This window comes from Procambarus clarkii, chromosome 59, assembly GCF_040958095.1.
Source record: "Procambarus clarkii isolate CNS0578487 chromosome 59, FALCON_Pclarkii_2.0, whole genome shotgun sequence".
NCBI lineage: Eukaryota > Metazoa > Arthropoda > Malacostraca > Decapoda > Cambaridae > Procambarus > Procambarus clarkii.
This window is the reverse complement of record NC_091208.1, coordinates 28,666,796-28,684,613: the sequence shown is the minus strand read 5'-3', so window position 1 is coordinate 28,684,613 and position 17,818 is coordinate 28,666,796. Positions and strand designations below refer to the sequence as shown.

The 17,818-nt window shown below is 41.2% G+C and overlaps 1 protein-coding gene across 4 annotated transcripts in view; it reads left to right on the top strand.

Moving 5' to 3' along the window:
- Positions 1-17,818, top strand: part of dco (discs overgrown) — a 248,872-nt gene that overhangs the window by 211,616 nt on the left and 19,438 nt on the right. The window lies entirely within an intron of this gene.

The window sequence follows — 17,818 nt, the reverse complement described above, 5'->3', positions numbered from 1 at the left end:
CCACCCAGTTGCATACTTGGAGAATAATGCAAACAAGCCTAAATGGTCCCCAGGCATACAAGGAACCAAAAACTCACACCCCAGAAGTGACTCGAACCCATACTGCCAGGAGCACTATACATCTGGCGTACAGGACACCTTCACCACTCGACCATCACGACCATTCAAAAGATGATGGTAGCTGAAGCTATTTACTCCACCATCCTGACGGCGCTCTGATGGTAATCTTGGGCATAGTATTTTATCAAATCACATTCTTTGGGGCAACACGTGAGAAACACAAATGCAAACAAGCCTGAATGGTCCCCAGGCATACATGCAACCGAAAACTAACCTGAGGTTGGAGAATAATATATACTCAGTTATCTTATATTCCTTTGTATCCATCCCTCCACATTCCAGTACAATTTGCCTGCTCTCTCCACTATCATTACCACTTACTACCATTACTGTTACCCATAACAATTACTACCACCACCTTACCTAGAGGTTACCGGGACTAGGTTGCAAGGATCAATGTCCTCATGATGTGGTCTCTGACCAGGCCTCCTTGTTGACAGTTTGGTCAACAAGACTGTTAGATATCGCTGCTTGTAAATGACCAGCCCACAGTACTGATAGTCACTCATGTCAACACACGTATTCTTACTCATGATGTGTAGATCTGTACTTGTGGTGTCCACTCATTCTGCCAATCATCTCCTATGTGGACAGTGTTCTGGCCAGGTATACAAGGTTGGTATATTCTGCCATATAAATTCCATTTGGTGTTGATCTAGAATTGAAAGACTCCCCATTCTCCTACCAACCTTTTCTATCCTTGAAGTTGGTTACCTTGTGATGATTTTGGGCTCAACGTCCTCACGACTCGGTCCCCAACCAGGCCTCCTAGATTGACACCCTGACAACATATGTGAAAGAGGGAGGGAGGGAATGGGAATATATGTAAGGGAGGGAATGGGAATATATGTAAGGGAGGGAATTATCAGGGGGAAAGTGCCAAGCCATTATGACTATATAGCATTTGGAAGGGGTCAGGATATGGATTTGTGATGGGGTAGGAGAATTGGGGTGAGGGAAAGAAAGGATGCCCAACCACTTGGACTGTCGGGGACTGAACGCCGACCAGCATAAGCAAGACTGTCACTCTACCGTCCAGCCCAAGTGAGTAGATGATAATATAGCAGAGGATAGTCACAAACAAGGGCTAGTCATGAAATACATGATAGGTAAGCAAGAAATGAGAGATGAAGGGTACAGAGGACCTGAAAAAGCAATTAGCCAAGAGTAATGAACCTTGTATAGGAACCATTTTGTAAGTAGAGGGTTTAAGAGAAAGGAATTGTAGAGTGGAGGAGTATGATGACTAAACCACATGCCAGAAGATGAAGAGACGACGATGTTTCAGTTCATTCTGGACCAGGAAAGACCGAAATGTCATCTCTTCATCAGAGGAAAGGAAGCCAACTAAAGCAGCCCATCCTCCTAAGGTTTCCCAAAGTCAAGAAGACGGTCATTTTAAAGTGTCCTCTCCTAACCTACCAGAGGACCCAAAACAGAAAACAGGACAGTACGTCACTTTTGCTAGCCGCTTCCATTTTCTACTACGACAATTTTTGGCCTTATGTAATGCACACGATTGAAATGGGACGTTCTTTGTAAGAGGACTGGTTGACTAAAGAAGTAACAAAGAACTGGAGACTCAAGCAAATTGAGTTTGTAGCAAAGCAATGTGGAAATAAATGGCAAAATCCCTTGCAGAAGTAGCTAAAGGCTCACAGGTAAGCAAATCATTAAATCAACAGTGATAAGTGGCTGTAAGAACCCGGTGTGTTAGTAAATCCTCACTGAAGTTCAGGTGAGTGAAGCAACTGTTGTAGGATAAGGTTTCTGAATGGCTGGAATTGACCAGTGATCTTCCAAATGTTACCCGTGAAATACATACAGTATACTGTATTGTACTGCCAGAAAAAATTGGCCATGTTTTAGCATATTTAGGTTGCAAAATTCTAAATTTCAAATCTTTGGATGTTTGCCCTACATAGAACCTATTACAGTTGAACAAATCCACAAGGGCTGTGACGAGGATTCGAACCTACGTCCGAGATCATCTCAGATGCTGCCTTTATCGACTGAGCTACGACATGGTCAAAAGAGTTGAAACCGAAGTTCTACCGACTTACTGGATCCTGCAGCCTCTCCGAGACATAAACCTCCTCGCCATGGCCCTTGTGGATTTGTTCATTTGATGCATCACGCTATTGTGATTTCTGTGTGTAATGAAGTAAGGGCGAAGAGGGAGAACGGCCTATTGACATAGCTCGAGTGCATGGGGGAGTTGTGTAAAACCTTTTGTGGTTTGTGTCTCGGAGAGGCTGCAGGATCCAGTAAGTTCAGTAGAACTTCGGTTTCAACTCTTTTGACCATGTCGTAGCTCAGTTGATAAAAGCAGCGTCTGGGATGATCTCGGACATAGGTTCAAATCCTCGTCACGGCCCTTGTGGATTTGTTCATTTGATGCATCATGCTATTGTGATTACTGAGTGTACCCATTACAGTCTTTACAAGGTATTTTGTAAATGACACAATTATCACTACGCGGACAGTTAAATATATAGCAGTCCTTGTAGTGATAATTGTCTTTACAAAATACCTTGTAAAGGTTGTAATAGGTTCTATGTTGGGCAAACAACCAAAGATTTGAAATTTAGAATTTCGTAACATAAATACTCTGTAAGACACAGCCAATTGTCTAATGCTTTGTTTGTTCATTTGTCAGAAAGTTGATTGAGTTACCAAATTGATTGAGAGATGGCTTCTTCATTAAAGAAATGTAAAACCATTCTTAATAGGAACATTATTGAGTCTGCTTTAATACTGATTATAAACCATGTAATTTAAACATTAGCAGTGGTTTGTATAATTTAGATCCATTTTTGATTGATCAGTTAAAGGGTGATTTGAGTAGGTAAATGTAAATCATCCGTCTTGATTCTTCTCATAATTTTTGCATCATTAGCAAACATTGAGAGGAACGAGTCTATACCCTCCGGAAGATCGTTTACATATATTAGAAACAGGATGGGTCCAAGTACTGAGCCCTGTGGGACTCCGCTGCTGATATCTCGCCACTCTGATGTCTCCTCCCCTCACCGTTACTCGCTGTTTCCTGTTGCTTAAGTATTCCCTTATCCACTGGAGCACCTTTTCTGGTACGGAACTCCCTGGTATGGGACACTGGTATGGGACTACATGTGCGTATCAACCCTGGCTAACACCTACATTGACTTCAGTGTTGCACAACCAGGAGCCGCTGCCACTCACAGGGAATCAGTCAAATCCCGTAAGTACAGAGAACTCGATCACCACTACAATTTTGTCCCCATTGCTTCCGAGAAACTCGGTGCTTGGGGTAAGAGTGCCATCAGTTTTTTTAAGGAACTGGGTTCTTGGCTAATTGAAACAAGAGACCCTAGAGCTGCCAGCTTCCTTTTTCAGCACTTCAGTGTGGCAATACAGAGAGAAAATGCACACTGCATTCAGGGTTCCTGCCCGCCATCTGAGAAGCTGGAGGAACTTGACAACTTATAATCATCATCTTTGTACCCCTATATGTAACTCCTTTTTTGTAACAGTGTAAATGTCAGTGCCTTATGTCATTGATGGTCGAGTGGATTAAGGCATTGTGACACCAGTTGCAATGTGCTCCTGGAGGTCCAGATTCGAGTCACTTCTGGGGTGTGGAGTTTTCATTTGCATATATGCTTGGGGACCATTCAAGCTTGTTCGCATTTCTGTTGCTCATGTGGCCCCACCAAAATGAAGTGATTTGATAATTTGTAAGCAGCTTACACCTTGCAAGCAGAACTTATTGCAGGAGGAGGAAAGGTTTGAGGTAACTACAGAAGCACCATATTGTCCCCCAAACTCAAAGCGACAGCTAAGAGCCTTCGTGAGAACAAGGAGATAGTCGTCAGGAAAGGTGACAAGTCGCCAATATACGTTATTCTTAAGAAAAACGAATATTTGGAAAAAATGAACCTCATACTCTGACAAAACTAAATTCCAAAGGATAACGAAGGACACTTCAGCCGAAATGAAAACGAAGGTAAACAGATTGATCGAAACTGTGAATGCCAAGAAATCCAGACTCCACCTGCCAAAAGTTGTTGGGGGAATACAAACCTGGGTATGCCTATGGAAATGTTAAGACCCACAAGCCTGGAAACCCACTTTGGTCAATCATCAGCCAGATACCCACACCCACAGACTGACTGGCTAAGCCACTCAACGGGTTGCTGACTCGCTATGTACCTTGTGCTTTCAGCCTGAAGTCTCCCAAGGAATTTGTTGACTTACTGCGGGGAGCACGGGCCACGGGGATAAGAGCCTCATTGGATGTAGAGTCACTATTTCCCAACATACAGTACCTGTGGATGAAACAATCGGGATGATAGCGGACAGAGTGTATCTTGACCTGGCTTGCACTCCTCTTGACATATCAGAAAACATACTGAGGAAACTACTTCAAGCTTGCACTAAAGAGGCACCTTTCTTGAGCCCAGATGGGCACATGTATAAGCAAGTAGGTGGGGTCGCCATGGATTCTCTCCTAGGTGTCCTGTTTGCAAACTTCTACATGGGTACCATCTAGCAGAGGGTCTTAGTTGACACTTAATTGACATTCCGGCAAATATTGCCAGATCAACCGTGGACATCTTTAAGAAAGAAAACTAGATTGTTTTCTTCAAGGAGTGCCGGACCAACTGGGCTGTGATGGGTATGTGGGCCTGCAGGCTGCACAAGTCAAGCCTGGCCTCGGGCCGGGCTTGGGGAGTAGAAGAACTCCCAGAACCCCATCAAGCAGGTATCAAGCAGGACATGGACTTGAAACCCGCCATATACTGCAGGTATGTTAATGACATTTTTACACAGGTACCTGATGCCAGATGTCTGCAGCAGCTGAAGGAGTCATTTGAGCGGAATTGTGTGTTTGAGTTTCACTTACGAGATGGAGAATAATGGGAAGCTGCCCTTTCTGGATGTAACAGTTACGGAAAGGAGCGGAGGCTTCCACACTGCAGTCTACACTAAGGAAACAAACATAGGAATGTGCCTCAATGCCAATAATGTCTGCCCAGACAGGTACAAGAGGAGTGTTGTCAACGCTTACGTCAACCGTGCTCTCAGCCACAGCTCAGGATGGAAGCAAGTCGATGAAGAACTCTGTAGGGTAAGGCAGGTCCTAGTCAACAACAGCTTCTCCAATGGTTTTGTTGGAGATATCATAAAATGAAAGGTGAAACGCCATGCAACCTCTGAAGAGTCAACCAACACAACACTTGTACCCCCTATTAGACTATTTTACAGGAACTTCTTTTCGATGGCTCATAAAACGGAGGAAAGGGCCCTGAAAGATATTGTTAATAGGAATGTTATCCCTACAGACAAAAATCAGAAAATACAATTGACAATTTACTATAAAACCAAAAAAACGGCCAATCTACTCATGAAAATCTCCCCAGACACCAAGCAGAACGCCTTGAAGGAAACCAACGTCGTCTATGCCTTTAAATGCCTACTTGGGGACTGTAAGCCCCAAAGAACTCAGTATATAGGGAAGACAACAACGTCTTCCAGGCATTTAACAATGCATAAACAACAGGGTTCCATCAAGGAACATATGATCTCTTCTCACAACCAGACCATCACCAGAGAAATCTTAACAAACAACACAGAAATCATCGACAGGTACAGTGCTAGCAGGCGGCTCGACATCAGTGAGGCTCGACACATCAAAAAGTCAACACCAGCAATCAACAGCCAATTAATGTACAACTATATTCTACTCACTTTCAAGACCCTGAATCAATATGGAAGCAACAAGAGAAAGTATGGGCCAATAGGCCTTCTGCAGATACTTCCATTCTTATGTTCTCATATCCAAGTTTTACCCATTGTTTCTTCGTTGTTGTTGTTATAGATTCAGCTACTCGGAACAAGTTCCAAGTAGCACGGGCTATGGTGAGCCCGTAATTTACCTGGCACAGGAGCAGGGCAAGTAGCATGGGCTATGGTGAGCCCGTAGTGAACTTACCTGGCACAGGAGCGGTGCGGGAAAGAGAGCGGTGCAGGAGCGGTACATTGTTTCGTGTTCTGTCTTGTGTTTGTCACAAGTTTGTTCACCTCACCCAAAACTGTACCATATCACCTCACCCAATAGAGTATAAGTACGATGAATTTGTGTAAATTATGTCTTTGAAAATGTAATAAGCCATTACGAAACGCGTTCAGGCGTCGGACCATAAATAAAAATGAATTTTGGAGAATTGATATTTCCATTACCACTGACAGTGAAGAAAAACATAAGAAATCTTGAGAAAATTCATGTTAAAATTATTAATCTTACCTTTTCAGTCATATTCAACTACATATGTTTACAAGAAAGACTGCTACCAAAATATACTAAAAAATAAATAAATAAATATATATATATATATATATATATATATATATATATATATATATATATATATATATATATATATATATATATATATATATATATAATTTTATTAAATAATGTGTGTGTGTGTGTGGCTAATGTAAGATAAATCCAATAAAATTTGTAGGGGCACAAAAAGTCCTATAAAACACTAATAAATATCTCGGGCTCTCAATATTATAAGTACTGGCAATTATTAGACACTGTTTCTGAACAAAAGACATTGTCTACAAAAAAACTAGACAAGTTTCTGCAGGAGGTGCCGAATGTGCTGGTTTACATGAGTTTATCTGAGAGCCACTAACACTAGTCGCCTCGACGAGGACAGGAAGCCAGCGGCTTGTTGAAGTCCCCACCCTTGAAGTTGAAGTTGAGAGTGCTGGGAAGACGGGACACCACGAGCGTAGCTCTCATCCTGTAACTACACTTAGGTAATTACCCCACCCCCCCCCTCGTCCATTTGGCTTGACCTTTTACAGCTGTACTTTAAAGGTTAACAGAGTTTTGGCACTTATGGCTTCAGCGGGTAGGCAGTTCCATGGGTTTATAACCCTGTGGGTGAAAAAGCATCTCCTATTGTCAGTCGTACATCGTGGCTTGTTGAGCTGGAAACCATTGATCCTTGTTTGTGTTATATCTGACCTTTTAAAGTTTGAGAAAGGTATGTAGGCTACACACAATAAGCAATTGTCGTTGATGAAGCAGCAGCCACAGTATCTTGGTTTTGGGCCAGTCTGTGTGAGAAGAACATCTTTCAAACCAGTTGTAGGTAAGTCACGTTGTGCATGAAGATCCACCCAACTTTTAATGAGAGGAGAATATATAATACAGAGAATATCTAAATTGGAAAACAGTATTGTATTCTAAATGGAGGAACCTTGCCTAACTTTACTTGGGCATACTGTACATACTGTGTATTGTACTATAAATCTGTCAGCTGAATTCCAAACTCGACTGACAATTTGAATGTCTTGGAAATTACATGAAACTCTTGAAAAAATTTCACTAAACAATTAATTTGAGCATCTAATCATACACAAACGAAATCTTTCTCCAGTAAATCATTTTATTTGGGTTAGATGTTATTTGTTTCATTAGGGGCTTTTGTTGCATCATATCTCTAGTAGATTTAAGAAAGTTGAGTTTTGCTGGGTTCCCAGCCATATTAGTGTCTCTTTAAATGAGCGTGTGGACGCTGTCGCTTCCCCTTTAAATGAGCGTGTGGACACTGTCGCTGGGGAAGCTATTCGCGCTTGTTGACCAATCCACACACTTGAAAAGGAAGGGACATAGTCCCTTCATTTTCTAGTGTGTGGATTGGTTAACATACCTCAGCCACGTTATTGTGACTAATCGCCTGCCAATCCGCACTTGTTCCATCACCCATAAAGGTATTCCTTATTCCAACTTTTACCCAGTTATTCATTCCTCCATCCTTGCCCGTTGGTAGGGTTGTTGGTCTTTTGTTACTGGTAACAAACTGCGTACTCTTAAGAGTAGTGTGTCCCTGTGGCCTTCTTCCTACTACCGTAACTGGTGGTGGGAAACGGCTCTGTCAAGGTTGTGTATTGGCCATATGCGCTTAATTTACGGACACTTAATGGAGCGTCGTCCTGCTCCTTATTCTCCTACCTGCATTGTCCCTCTTATAGTTGTGCATATCCTTGTTGAATGTCCTGACTTCCAGAACGAGCGGGTGTCTTGCTTTCCAACCATCGCCCACGGTCACTTGTCCCTCGATAGAATTCTTGGTGAATCGGATTCCTTTGATATCGTTCGCCTTATCGGTTTCTGTTCTCATATTGGCATTCTCAGTGATATTTAGCGCTCGCTGATTATCCGCACATTTGATGGTGATACATAGCCTTCTCGGCTTGGTCCCTTCTTTGATAATTACTTCTGTTGCATCAAGAGTCACCCTCCAAATCATCTTTTTATTTTTTCTTCTCCACTGTTTTGGGTACAAATACTGTGTTTACTGTTTGTTATATGTGTGTCAAGTGTTTACCTACTTTACAAGGAGAGTGAAGTACTGTATTGTAGTGTATTATTTAATAACCTTTAGAGTGCCAAACTTGACAGAAAAAGGGCAGTTCTGTCTTCCTGAGCTACTCGGCTGGAGTCCTCCAAACCCAGCTACCAGACCATACTTCACAAACACACACAAATCACACTATTGGGATATATATCAATGAGTAAATCCACCAGGGCTGTGAGGTGGTGCAAACCGATGACCCCGGCATTACCAGCCACATACTCTACCACTGGACCACACCTGAATTGTGAAAGTCATAGAACTGGATTTCTACTGAAATCACAGGAAGTCTGGAGGCCTCTACTGAAGCCAATCCAAGTTTTTGCATATGACCCACTCCTCGCAGCCCTGGTGGATTTTCTCACAACGTAAGTACAGTGGGGCCTCGATTTACGATGGTAATCCGTTCCCAGAGATGCATCGTAAGTCGAAATAATTTTTCCCCTAAGAAATACTGTATAGGGAATTGAATTAATCCGTTCCACACCCTCAAAAACATTAACTTAAAAATACATTTTGTACTAATACAATTTTTTCTCTAACTACAATACAGTACATATGTTTATCTTACCTTTATGGAGGACTCTTGATGACATATGGAAGATGGTGAGGAGGGGGAAGGAGGAGAGGTGTTACTGTTTGGAAGGGAAGTCCCCTTCCATTATAACATCAGGCAGTGAAGACTTCTCTGGGGTACACATTTTGGCACGTTTTGCCTGCATACCAGTAGAACCTGCTACTGGCTCACTGCTTGATTTTCTCTCTAGAAATTGTTCTATTGAAGATTGTTTGTCTGTAGTGAGGCAGCACATTGTCATTAATAAGATCAATGCAACGGCCTGTTACAGCTTTATATGGGTGATTCTTTTCAGCAAAACTTTGCAGTTCTTCCCATACTGCACACATTTTCTTAATTAATGAGGAAGGGACATCCTCTATTACCGCCTCCTCCTCCTCTGAAAATTTGTTGTACTGCCTAGCTAGTTCAACAATACGAGTACCATTTTCATGTTTGCGAATGATCTCTTGTTTAGTGAGCATTTGTCTATGGTCATTCTTACATGTGTTTCCGTATGTTGAACCTTACTACTGACTTTCTTTGGACCCATGGCGTGATATATAATAATCAGTTTTATGTTCAAAAAGCACAAATCACCACAAAAATGGAATTTATTATAAGTGTGATCGTCACTAAGCGGGCGGCTCTAGTAAACTGAGGCAGGTCGGCCCGCGTGACCGGGAACCATGTGCTCAGTCAACCCGAACGTGTATCAATAAATATTGTTAGTTGATGACACTATCGTAAGTCGAGTCGCATTTTTCTATCAAATTTATATCGTAACTCGAAATTATCGTATGTCGGGGCAATCGTAAGTCGAGGTGCCACTGTACTCATAATGAATCGCAAACAGGACGAGAATTTAGCTCTCTTAGTAGAGGCATAGGGGAGTGGGGATGTAACATTGCCAAGAGAAAACTGATCAAAGAGGAAGCACACATCAAAACAACATGAACAACATTTGTAACACTGGTTTGAACGATGTACTCACTTGTTGCCTAGGTCAAACTGCTAGTTAGCTTCACTCTCAACACAGGATGGTAGCCCCATTAACCTTACAGTCCCAAGCAGCTACCCCGAGTCATTCAAGCACCTAGTTTTCTTCTGCACTGTCACCTTGGTTCTTCTTGTATCTGCATGCAGGCAATGACTTTTCAGCTAAGTGTTGTACACCCCATAGACTTTGTCCTATGCATGGGCCTGTTCATGTTTATTCCTTTACTGCTTCCATTGTATTTTTTCATACCGAGCTGTTAATGTGCCTTGATTACTTGCTCATCTAGGCTACATATGGCTAGGGTTGCTTTCTCAGGTTGCCACTGGCATTACATCTACTTCTGGTTAGAGTTCTCCTCCCTGGTGTAGGTGCTTCTGCTCTTCTTCAGGGCCTGATGGTTGGGATGGACTAGTTTGCTTGTTTCAGGGGGAATGTTTTATAACATTCACTGAGTGTGAATGTTATGGGTCCTGAGGCGACTTCCGCCTTCCTTCGCTGCATTTTCCCAGGTTAGGGGATGGTGTGAGTTTTCAGGTCACTCCCCAGCACTCAGTCCTGCTGCTGATATGTTCTGGGTTGGATGTTGGTAGTTTTCACATAGGTTTCACATGGTTGGGGGGGGGGGGGGGGCTTTTTCACTGTTCTCCGAGTCAGCTACCAGTCCAGCTTTTGTGGCTTTCCTGGGAGTTCCTCAGCCTTATTGTTTGCTGCTGGTCATCCTTTTGTCTCCACTGAAGCCACTTGCTGAGTTGATGGTTTTACTGTATTCCTCCCTGGCACAGTATTTTCTTTTGTGCCAGTGTCCTCTCCTTAAGCTGTGGCAGCTCCTTGACTGGGCTTTCTGTCTTTTCTTTAGAGGGCCTCATCGGGTTTACCGGTAAGTGACCTTGAGGTGTTGTCCTGGTTTTTGTCATGGTGGTGAGATGCTTGTGTTGCATGCTTGGGGCCCCAGACCATTTCAAAACTTGGAATGGCTTCAGGAGAGCCCTCCAGACTGACTGTATATTCAGTAAAATCCCAGGTTGTGTAACTTATAACAGGTCAGGGTGGTACAGTGGTGGAGGTTGTGGCTGGCAGTTCGTTGGTCACTGGTTTAAGTAACCTAAGAGCTCCAGTTGATTTTCTCTTTGATATGTACAGTATCGCGTTAGTGTGATTTCTATTGTACCTCACAAAAATCCAAAAGGTAAATTAATAAAATTAAATCAGAAACTGGTAGCAAACTAAGCAAATTAGAACTGTTAAACTAGTTAAAAAGTAGCGTTGATGATGATCTTGGAGAAAGAGATCACAGTATGGACCTATATCTACCTAAAGGATATAATATAAATGTTTGCTGAAGTATGCCAAGAAAGTGTGCAGAGTTGCAGACACTCATAGAAGAATGAGAGGACTACCTGCTTGCTGGTAAGGAAGTGACAAGAGCGAGTAATTATATGAAATTATAGTGAATTTTATGGACACAAAATGAACAAAAAGAGGCAAGAAATAATAGCATGTTGAGAGTAAAGAGTATGTAACAATATTAAACATAAAAGCAGCCTGTAACTGGTATTGATGATGATGATAATAATGATCAGTTGAGCCTGCAATTGATTTTAATGAATTTGACAATAACATTACTGAATGTTGAGAAGTGCCAGCATGGGTGGTGACCAGAGAAAATATTGTATAATGGTTGCAGGGAGATGCAGATGACCCTGCATTTTGTGTTCTAGCAGTCAGTAAAATGCAGCAAATGTTATCGATGCTCAGGTGTAGGATGTGAATGAGGATAACAATCCCATGAAGGAAGACTTCCAAAAGGGTTGTTGGGGGTGGTTGATGCACTTTTGTTGATTCATCATGGTGTGATACAGAGAGAGACAAGAGACATAGGTGTTTTCTATTCACATCTCAAGCAGACCTCTATCACAGTGGTCAGTGTTGTTATCTCACAGCCAGATGATCCTGGGATTTAATTCTCAGGCATTACAAGATGTTTGGAAACATTTCCTTACACATAAAACGTGTGTTTCCCTAGCAGTAAATAGATACCTGGGAATTATTAAAGTGCTGTGGGCTACATCTTGAAGATGGTAAGATGTGTGCCTGAGGTGAACTCGGTAAGTCAAGCAGGCTTTCTCTCCCTCACAGTGGCAAACCATTGCCACATATATTGCTACTGTATGCATTAAAACAAAGCCAAAGATAAATAAAAATGGACACGTATGTGACAAAAGCACAACTTTCCACCTCATAAAGTAGAAACTCAGATGCAGAACCTGCTACAGTACTTAGTCAAGTGCTGGGTGCTCGGGCACTCAATGCAAGCTCAAGTGCTGAGTGGTTGGGCACTTGGTGCTAGCTCAAATGCTTGGTGCTCAGGCACTCAATGCTAGCACAAGTACTTGGTGCTAGCTCAAGTGCTGGGTGCTAGGTGCTCGGTGCTAGCTCAAGTGCTGGGTGCTAGCTCAAGTGCTGGGTGCTCAAAGCTAGCTCAAGTACTGGGTGCTAGGTGCTCGGTGCTAGCACAAGTACTTGGTGCTAGCTCAAGTTCTGGGTGCTAGGTGCTCGGTGCTAGCTCAAGTACTTGGTGCTAGCTCAAGTGCTGGGTGCTCGATGCTAGCTCAAGTGCTGGGTGCTAGGTGCTCGGTGCTAGCACAAGTACTTGATGCTAGCTCAAGTGCTGGGTGCTCGATGCTAGCTCAAGTGCTGGGTGCTAGGTGCTCGATGCTAGCTCAAGTGCTGGGTGCTAGGTGCTCGATGCTAGCTCAAGTGCTGGGTGCTAGGTGCTCGATGCTAGCTCAAGTGCTGGGTGCTAGGTGCTCTGTGCTAGCACAAGTACTTGATGCTAGCTCAAGTTCTGGGTGCTCAGTGCTAGCTCAAGTGCTGGGTGCTAGGTGCTCTGTGCTAGCTCAAGTGCTGGGTGCTTGGCCACTCGGTGCTAGCTAGTGCTGAGCCAGACCCCTCTACTAGTCAAATACTATATTCACATTTGTGTTTCCAAAGTAAATTAAGGATTTTTTAGTTTGCTTATTCTAAATACTTAAATACTCTATATACTTACTTATTCTAATACTTAAATGTGCAGTTACAGTACTATGTAAATTGGCTTACCAACACTGTACAGTATTATATATAGTAAATATATACAGTACAGTATAATTCTGTACAGTATTATATATATTTACAGTACTTATATATTTATAGGATTACTGTATTATATATTTACAGTGGCAATGAAATACAGTATAAGTACTGTATTTTGTTGCCACTGGGTAATAGAGGTAAGCTAATCTTACGAAGATGTAAGTACAGTACTGTACTGTATTTTTTTTTTTTAGCATGCCAGTACTGGGTATACAATATTGCATTATATGAAGTATTTATTTGTTACAAACATTATATGTAATTATCTGGTTAATTCAAATTCAAGAACTTTATTCATAAATGGTTGTGCATTTATATTTTTTAATTAACAAAATAATTACCCTGTAAGTACATTATTAATTTGTACAAAAGTCATGAGAATGTACAATACATAACCATTATGTCTATATACTTTATAATTTTAGATTTTAGAAGCTTTGTTCATAATTGATTTCTACAAGTCATTACAGTTGTGGCTGGATTGAACAGGTGTACAGTTGGGGCTGGAGTGAACAGGTGTACAGTTGGGGCTGGAGTGAACAGGTGTACATTCGCAGTTGGAGTGAACATATGTTCATTTGTGATTGGAGTGAACATATGTTCATTTGTGATTGGAGTGAACATATGTTCATTTGTGATTGGAGTGAACATATGTTCATTTGTGATTGGAGTGAACATATGTTCATTTGTGATTGGAGTGAACAGATGTACAGTTGTGGCTGGAGTGAACAGGTGTACAGTCGCAGTTGGAGTGAACATATGTTCATTTGTGATTGGAGTAAACATATGTTCATTTGTGATTGGAGTGAACAGGGGTACAGTTGTGGCTGGAGTGAACAGGTGTACAGTTGTGGCTGGAGTGAACAGGTGTACAGTTGTGGCTGGAGTGAACAGGTGTACAGTTGTGGCTGGAGTGAACAGGTGTACAGTCGCAGGTGGAGTGAACATATGTTCATTTGTGATTGGAGTGAACAGGGGTACAGTTGTGGCTAAGGGAACAGGCATAATTACCTAAATGTAGTTACAGAGTGAGAGCTACTCTCATGGTGTCCTGTCTTCCCAGTACTCTTTGTCGTATAATACTTGAAACTACTGACGGTTTTGGCCTCCACCACTTTCTCACTTTGTTCCAACCGTCTACCACTCTGTTTGCAAAAGAAAATTGTCTATTATTTTTTCGGCTCCTCTGTTTCCTTTGCTTGAATCTGTGTCCTCTTGTTCGTGAAGTTGCTTGTTTCAGGAATTCCTCTTTGTCAATTTGGTCGATTCCTGTTAGTATTTTGTAAGTGGTGATCATATCATTTCTATCTTCTAGTTCTGGCATGTTTAATACCTTCAGTCTCTCCTCGTAACTTTAATTTTTCAGTTCCGGAAACCATTTTGTAGCATGCTGTAGCATCTTTTCCAGTTTCTTTATGTGATTCTTGAGATTTGGGCACCATACAACTGCTGCATATTCCAATTTTGGTCTAAAAAAAAGTCATGAACAGTGTCTTTAGTATTTCACCATCCATATAATTAAAAGCAAGTCCGAAATTGAAAAGCAATGTATATGCTCCTCTCGTAATGTTCTTTGTGTGTTCCTCTGGCGACAGCTTATTATCCAAAACCACCCGAGGTCTCGTACTATATTAGAGTTCTGTAATTTCTTTCCATATAATTTGTAAGTTGTGTGTGATCCATTTTCTCTGAATCCACATTCCATAACACGACATTTATTTACATTGAATTCCATTTGCCACTTTACGCTCCTGAATTCCATTTGCCACTTTACGCTCCAAGCACTTATTTTATCTAGATCAATTTGAAGGGCATTACAATTGTCTGCACCTCCTATCTTCCCCAGTATCTTAGCATCATCAGCAAACATGTTCAAATAATTCTATATTCTTTCTGGTAGATTGTTTATGTAGACGATGAACATTACTGGTGCAAGAACTGAACCCTGTGGTACTCCGCTAGTAATACTCCTCCAGTCATATACATTGTCTTTTATTACTGCCCTCATCTGTCTCTCTGTCAGAAAGTTTTTCATCCATGTCAAAAGTCTCCCCGTCACTCCTCCAGTATGTTTCTGTTTCCAGAACAGCCTCTTGTGTGGGACTCTGTCAAAAGCCAAAAGTCCAGATAGACACAGTCTACTCAACCATCTCTTTTCTGTATTATATCTCTGGCTCTATCAAAAAACTAAGTAGATTTGTTACATTGGATCCTCCTGCTCGAAAACCATACTGTTTGTCTGTTATTATGTCATTACTCTGTAGGTGTTCAACCCATTTGGCTTTAACTATTGTTTCTAGTGTTTTGATTACCACGCCTGTTAGTGATACGGGTCTGTAATTTAGAGGTTCCTCTCGACTACCTTTTTATAGATTGGTAATATGTTTGCCTTTTTTTCCATATAATGTATCTGCCAAGATTCCTGTGCACAAGGATGTCTGGAATATTAATTGAAGTGGAATGCTCAGCTCAGTTGCACATTCTCGCAGCACCCAAGTTGAAACTCCATCAGGTCCAACTTCTTTATTTCTTCCTAGCTACATGAGTAATTTTTTCCACTTTGTCTTGAGATATCTCAGTATTTTATGGCTTACTCTGGAATTGCTATTGGGTCCAGTTCTGTGGAATCCTTATTTTGTGCAAACACACTTTGGAACTGTTCATTTAGCATTTCACACATTTTTCATTCTCAGTAGTCCTGTTCCCCGTTGTCAATCTCTGGATTTTATCCTTTACATGCAGCTTGCTTTTAATGAATTTATAGATTAGGCTCTATAGGATCAGTTTTACATTTGTCTGCTATACCTTTCTCAAAGTTTCTTTCTACCTCTCTCCTCACTGTTGTGTAATTGTTTCTTGCTTGCTTGTAGTGCTGGTATGTTTGTGGGTTAGGCTTCTTCTTTTATTGAACCCATTTTCTTGTCTTTTCCTCTCTGGCCTTCACACAGTTTCTGTTGAACCAATCCTTCATCCTGTTTTCTGGTCCTGTATCTCTGTTTTGGTCTGAATGTTTGTGTGCCTTCATTGTATATTTCACAAAATTTGGCATACATCTCATTTACTTCCTTGCCTAGCAACAAGTCTGTCCAATTAAATTCATTACAATTTTTTTTAAGTTCCCAGTAGTGTCTTCTCTTGAAATCAAGTTTATCGACTGTTTTAATATCAAATAGGACATGATCACTCTTTCCCAAGGGAGAAAGGTACAGGTACTGGATGTCAAATATCTCTTCTTTTTTCCTGGTCAATATTAGATCCAGTATTGACAGAACATCCCCTCCCTCATTTTGCCAGCACAGCTACTCCTTTCCCCTTCCTAGTTTTTCTGTCACGTCTCCGAACTGAGAAGCCCCTTGGGAATACGACCTCATTTAAAATATTTTCTTCAAGTTTTATTTCTGTTAGTGCAGCAATATCTGGAACCTTAAGCTGAATTATCTCTCTTATCTCCAGTATTTTTTTTATCTCACTTCATCTATGTTGGTATATTCAATTTTCAGGAACATGTTCCCTTTCCCTTTGTCCTTTACTCCCACTTCCTCTAATGATTTTGCTTCTTTGTTTTTAAGAACCATTTCAATAGCTTTCCAGTCCCTAACACTTTGGAGAAAAAAAAATTCTCCTTCATTTCTATTCCCATTCAGACGTTTTGCTTCATCTAGGTTTGTTTTCAGCTTTTCTGTCTTCCTTTGAGAGGCCTTTTCTTGTTGACCAAAGTTTGCCAACCTTATCACTGTAATTTCCTGGCATTTCTAAGCACTTCCGTCATTTGTTTCACTCCATTAAATGTCACTGATAAGAGGCAGTTCTTGTCCTTCTCATATTTTCCTATTCTCCTAAAGTCACTGACAGTTTCCTTTGAATTGAGGCCTTCCTTTAAACCTATTATTTTCTCTCTGATTTTTATTTCTTCTGTTGCTCTGTCCACCCTGATGATATTTCATTTTCTAAACATTCAAAAATTTTTGTGGACTTGCTTTTACCTACAGTGTTTTGTACTAGTTTACTGTTGGTAACCCATTCTTTCCTAATTGCTTGCCTAACTTCTGCTTCTTGTTGGTCATTTCTGATTTTTGACGTTCAAACACACTTCCTTGATCTGTTTAGATGAACAGTATAGTTGTGGCTGGAATGAACAGGTGTACAATTTTGGCTGGAGTGAGCAGGTGTAGTCATAAAAATCTTATAGCTCATAATTAAGGTGGTGAGGCATAATTGATAAAACATACTACATAAAATGAAAGAAATAAGAATTTAATTTGAATGGTAACTGAAATAAAATAATTATACACAGCTCATGTAACATAGATTGGATTTCAACAGGACTTAAAATGCTTGTCAACAAGCCATCATTTTGCTAGAAACAGGGAAACACCATTTCTACATACATACATATATACATTCTTACATAGACAGATTATTTAACACAAGGGGCACACGCTCTAGGGGACACAGGTGGAAATTGAGTGCCCAAAAGGATTTCTAATGTCTCAACAACGTGGTTGATCAGACCACCAACCAGGCCTGGTTGGAGACTGGGTCATGGGGGGCATTGATTCCCGGAAGTTACACAAGGTAGGGACATGTGAG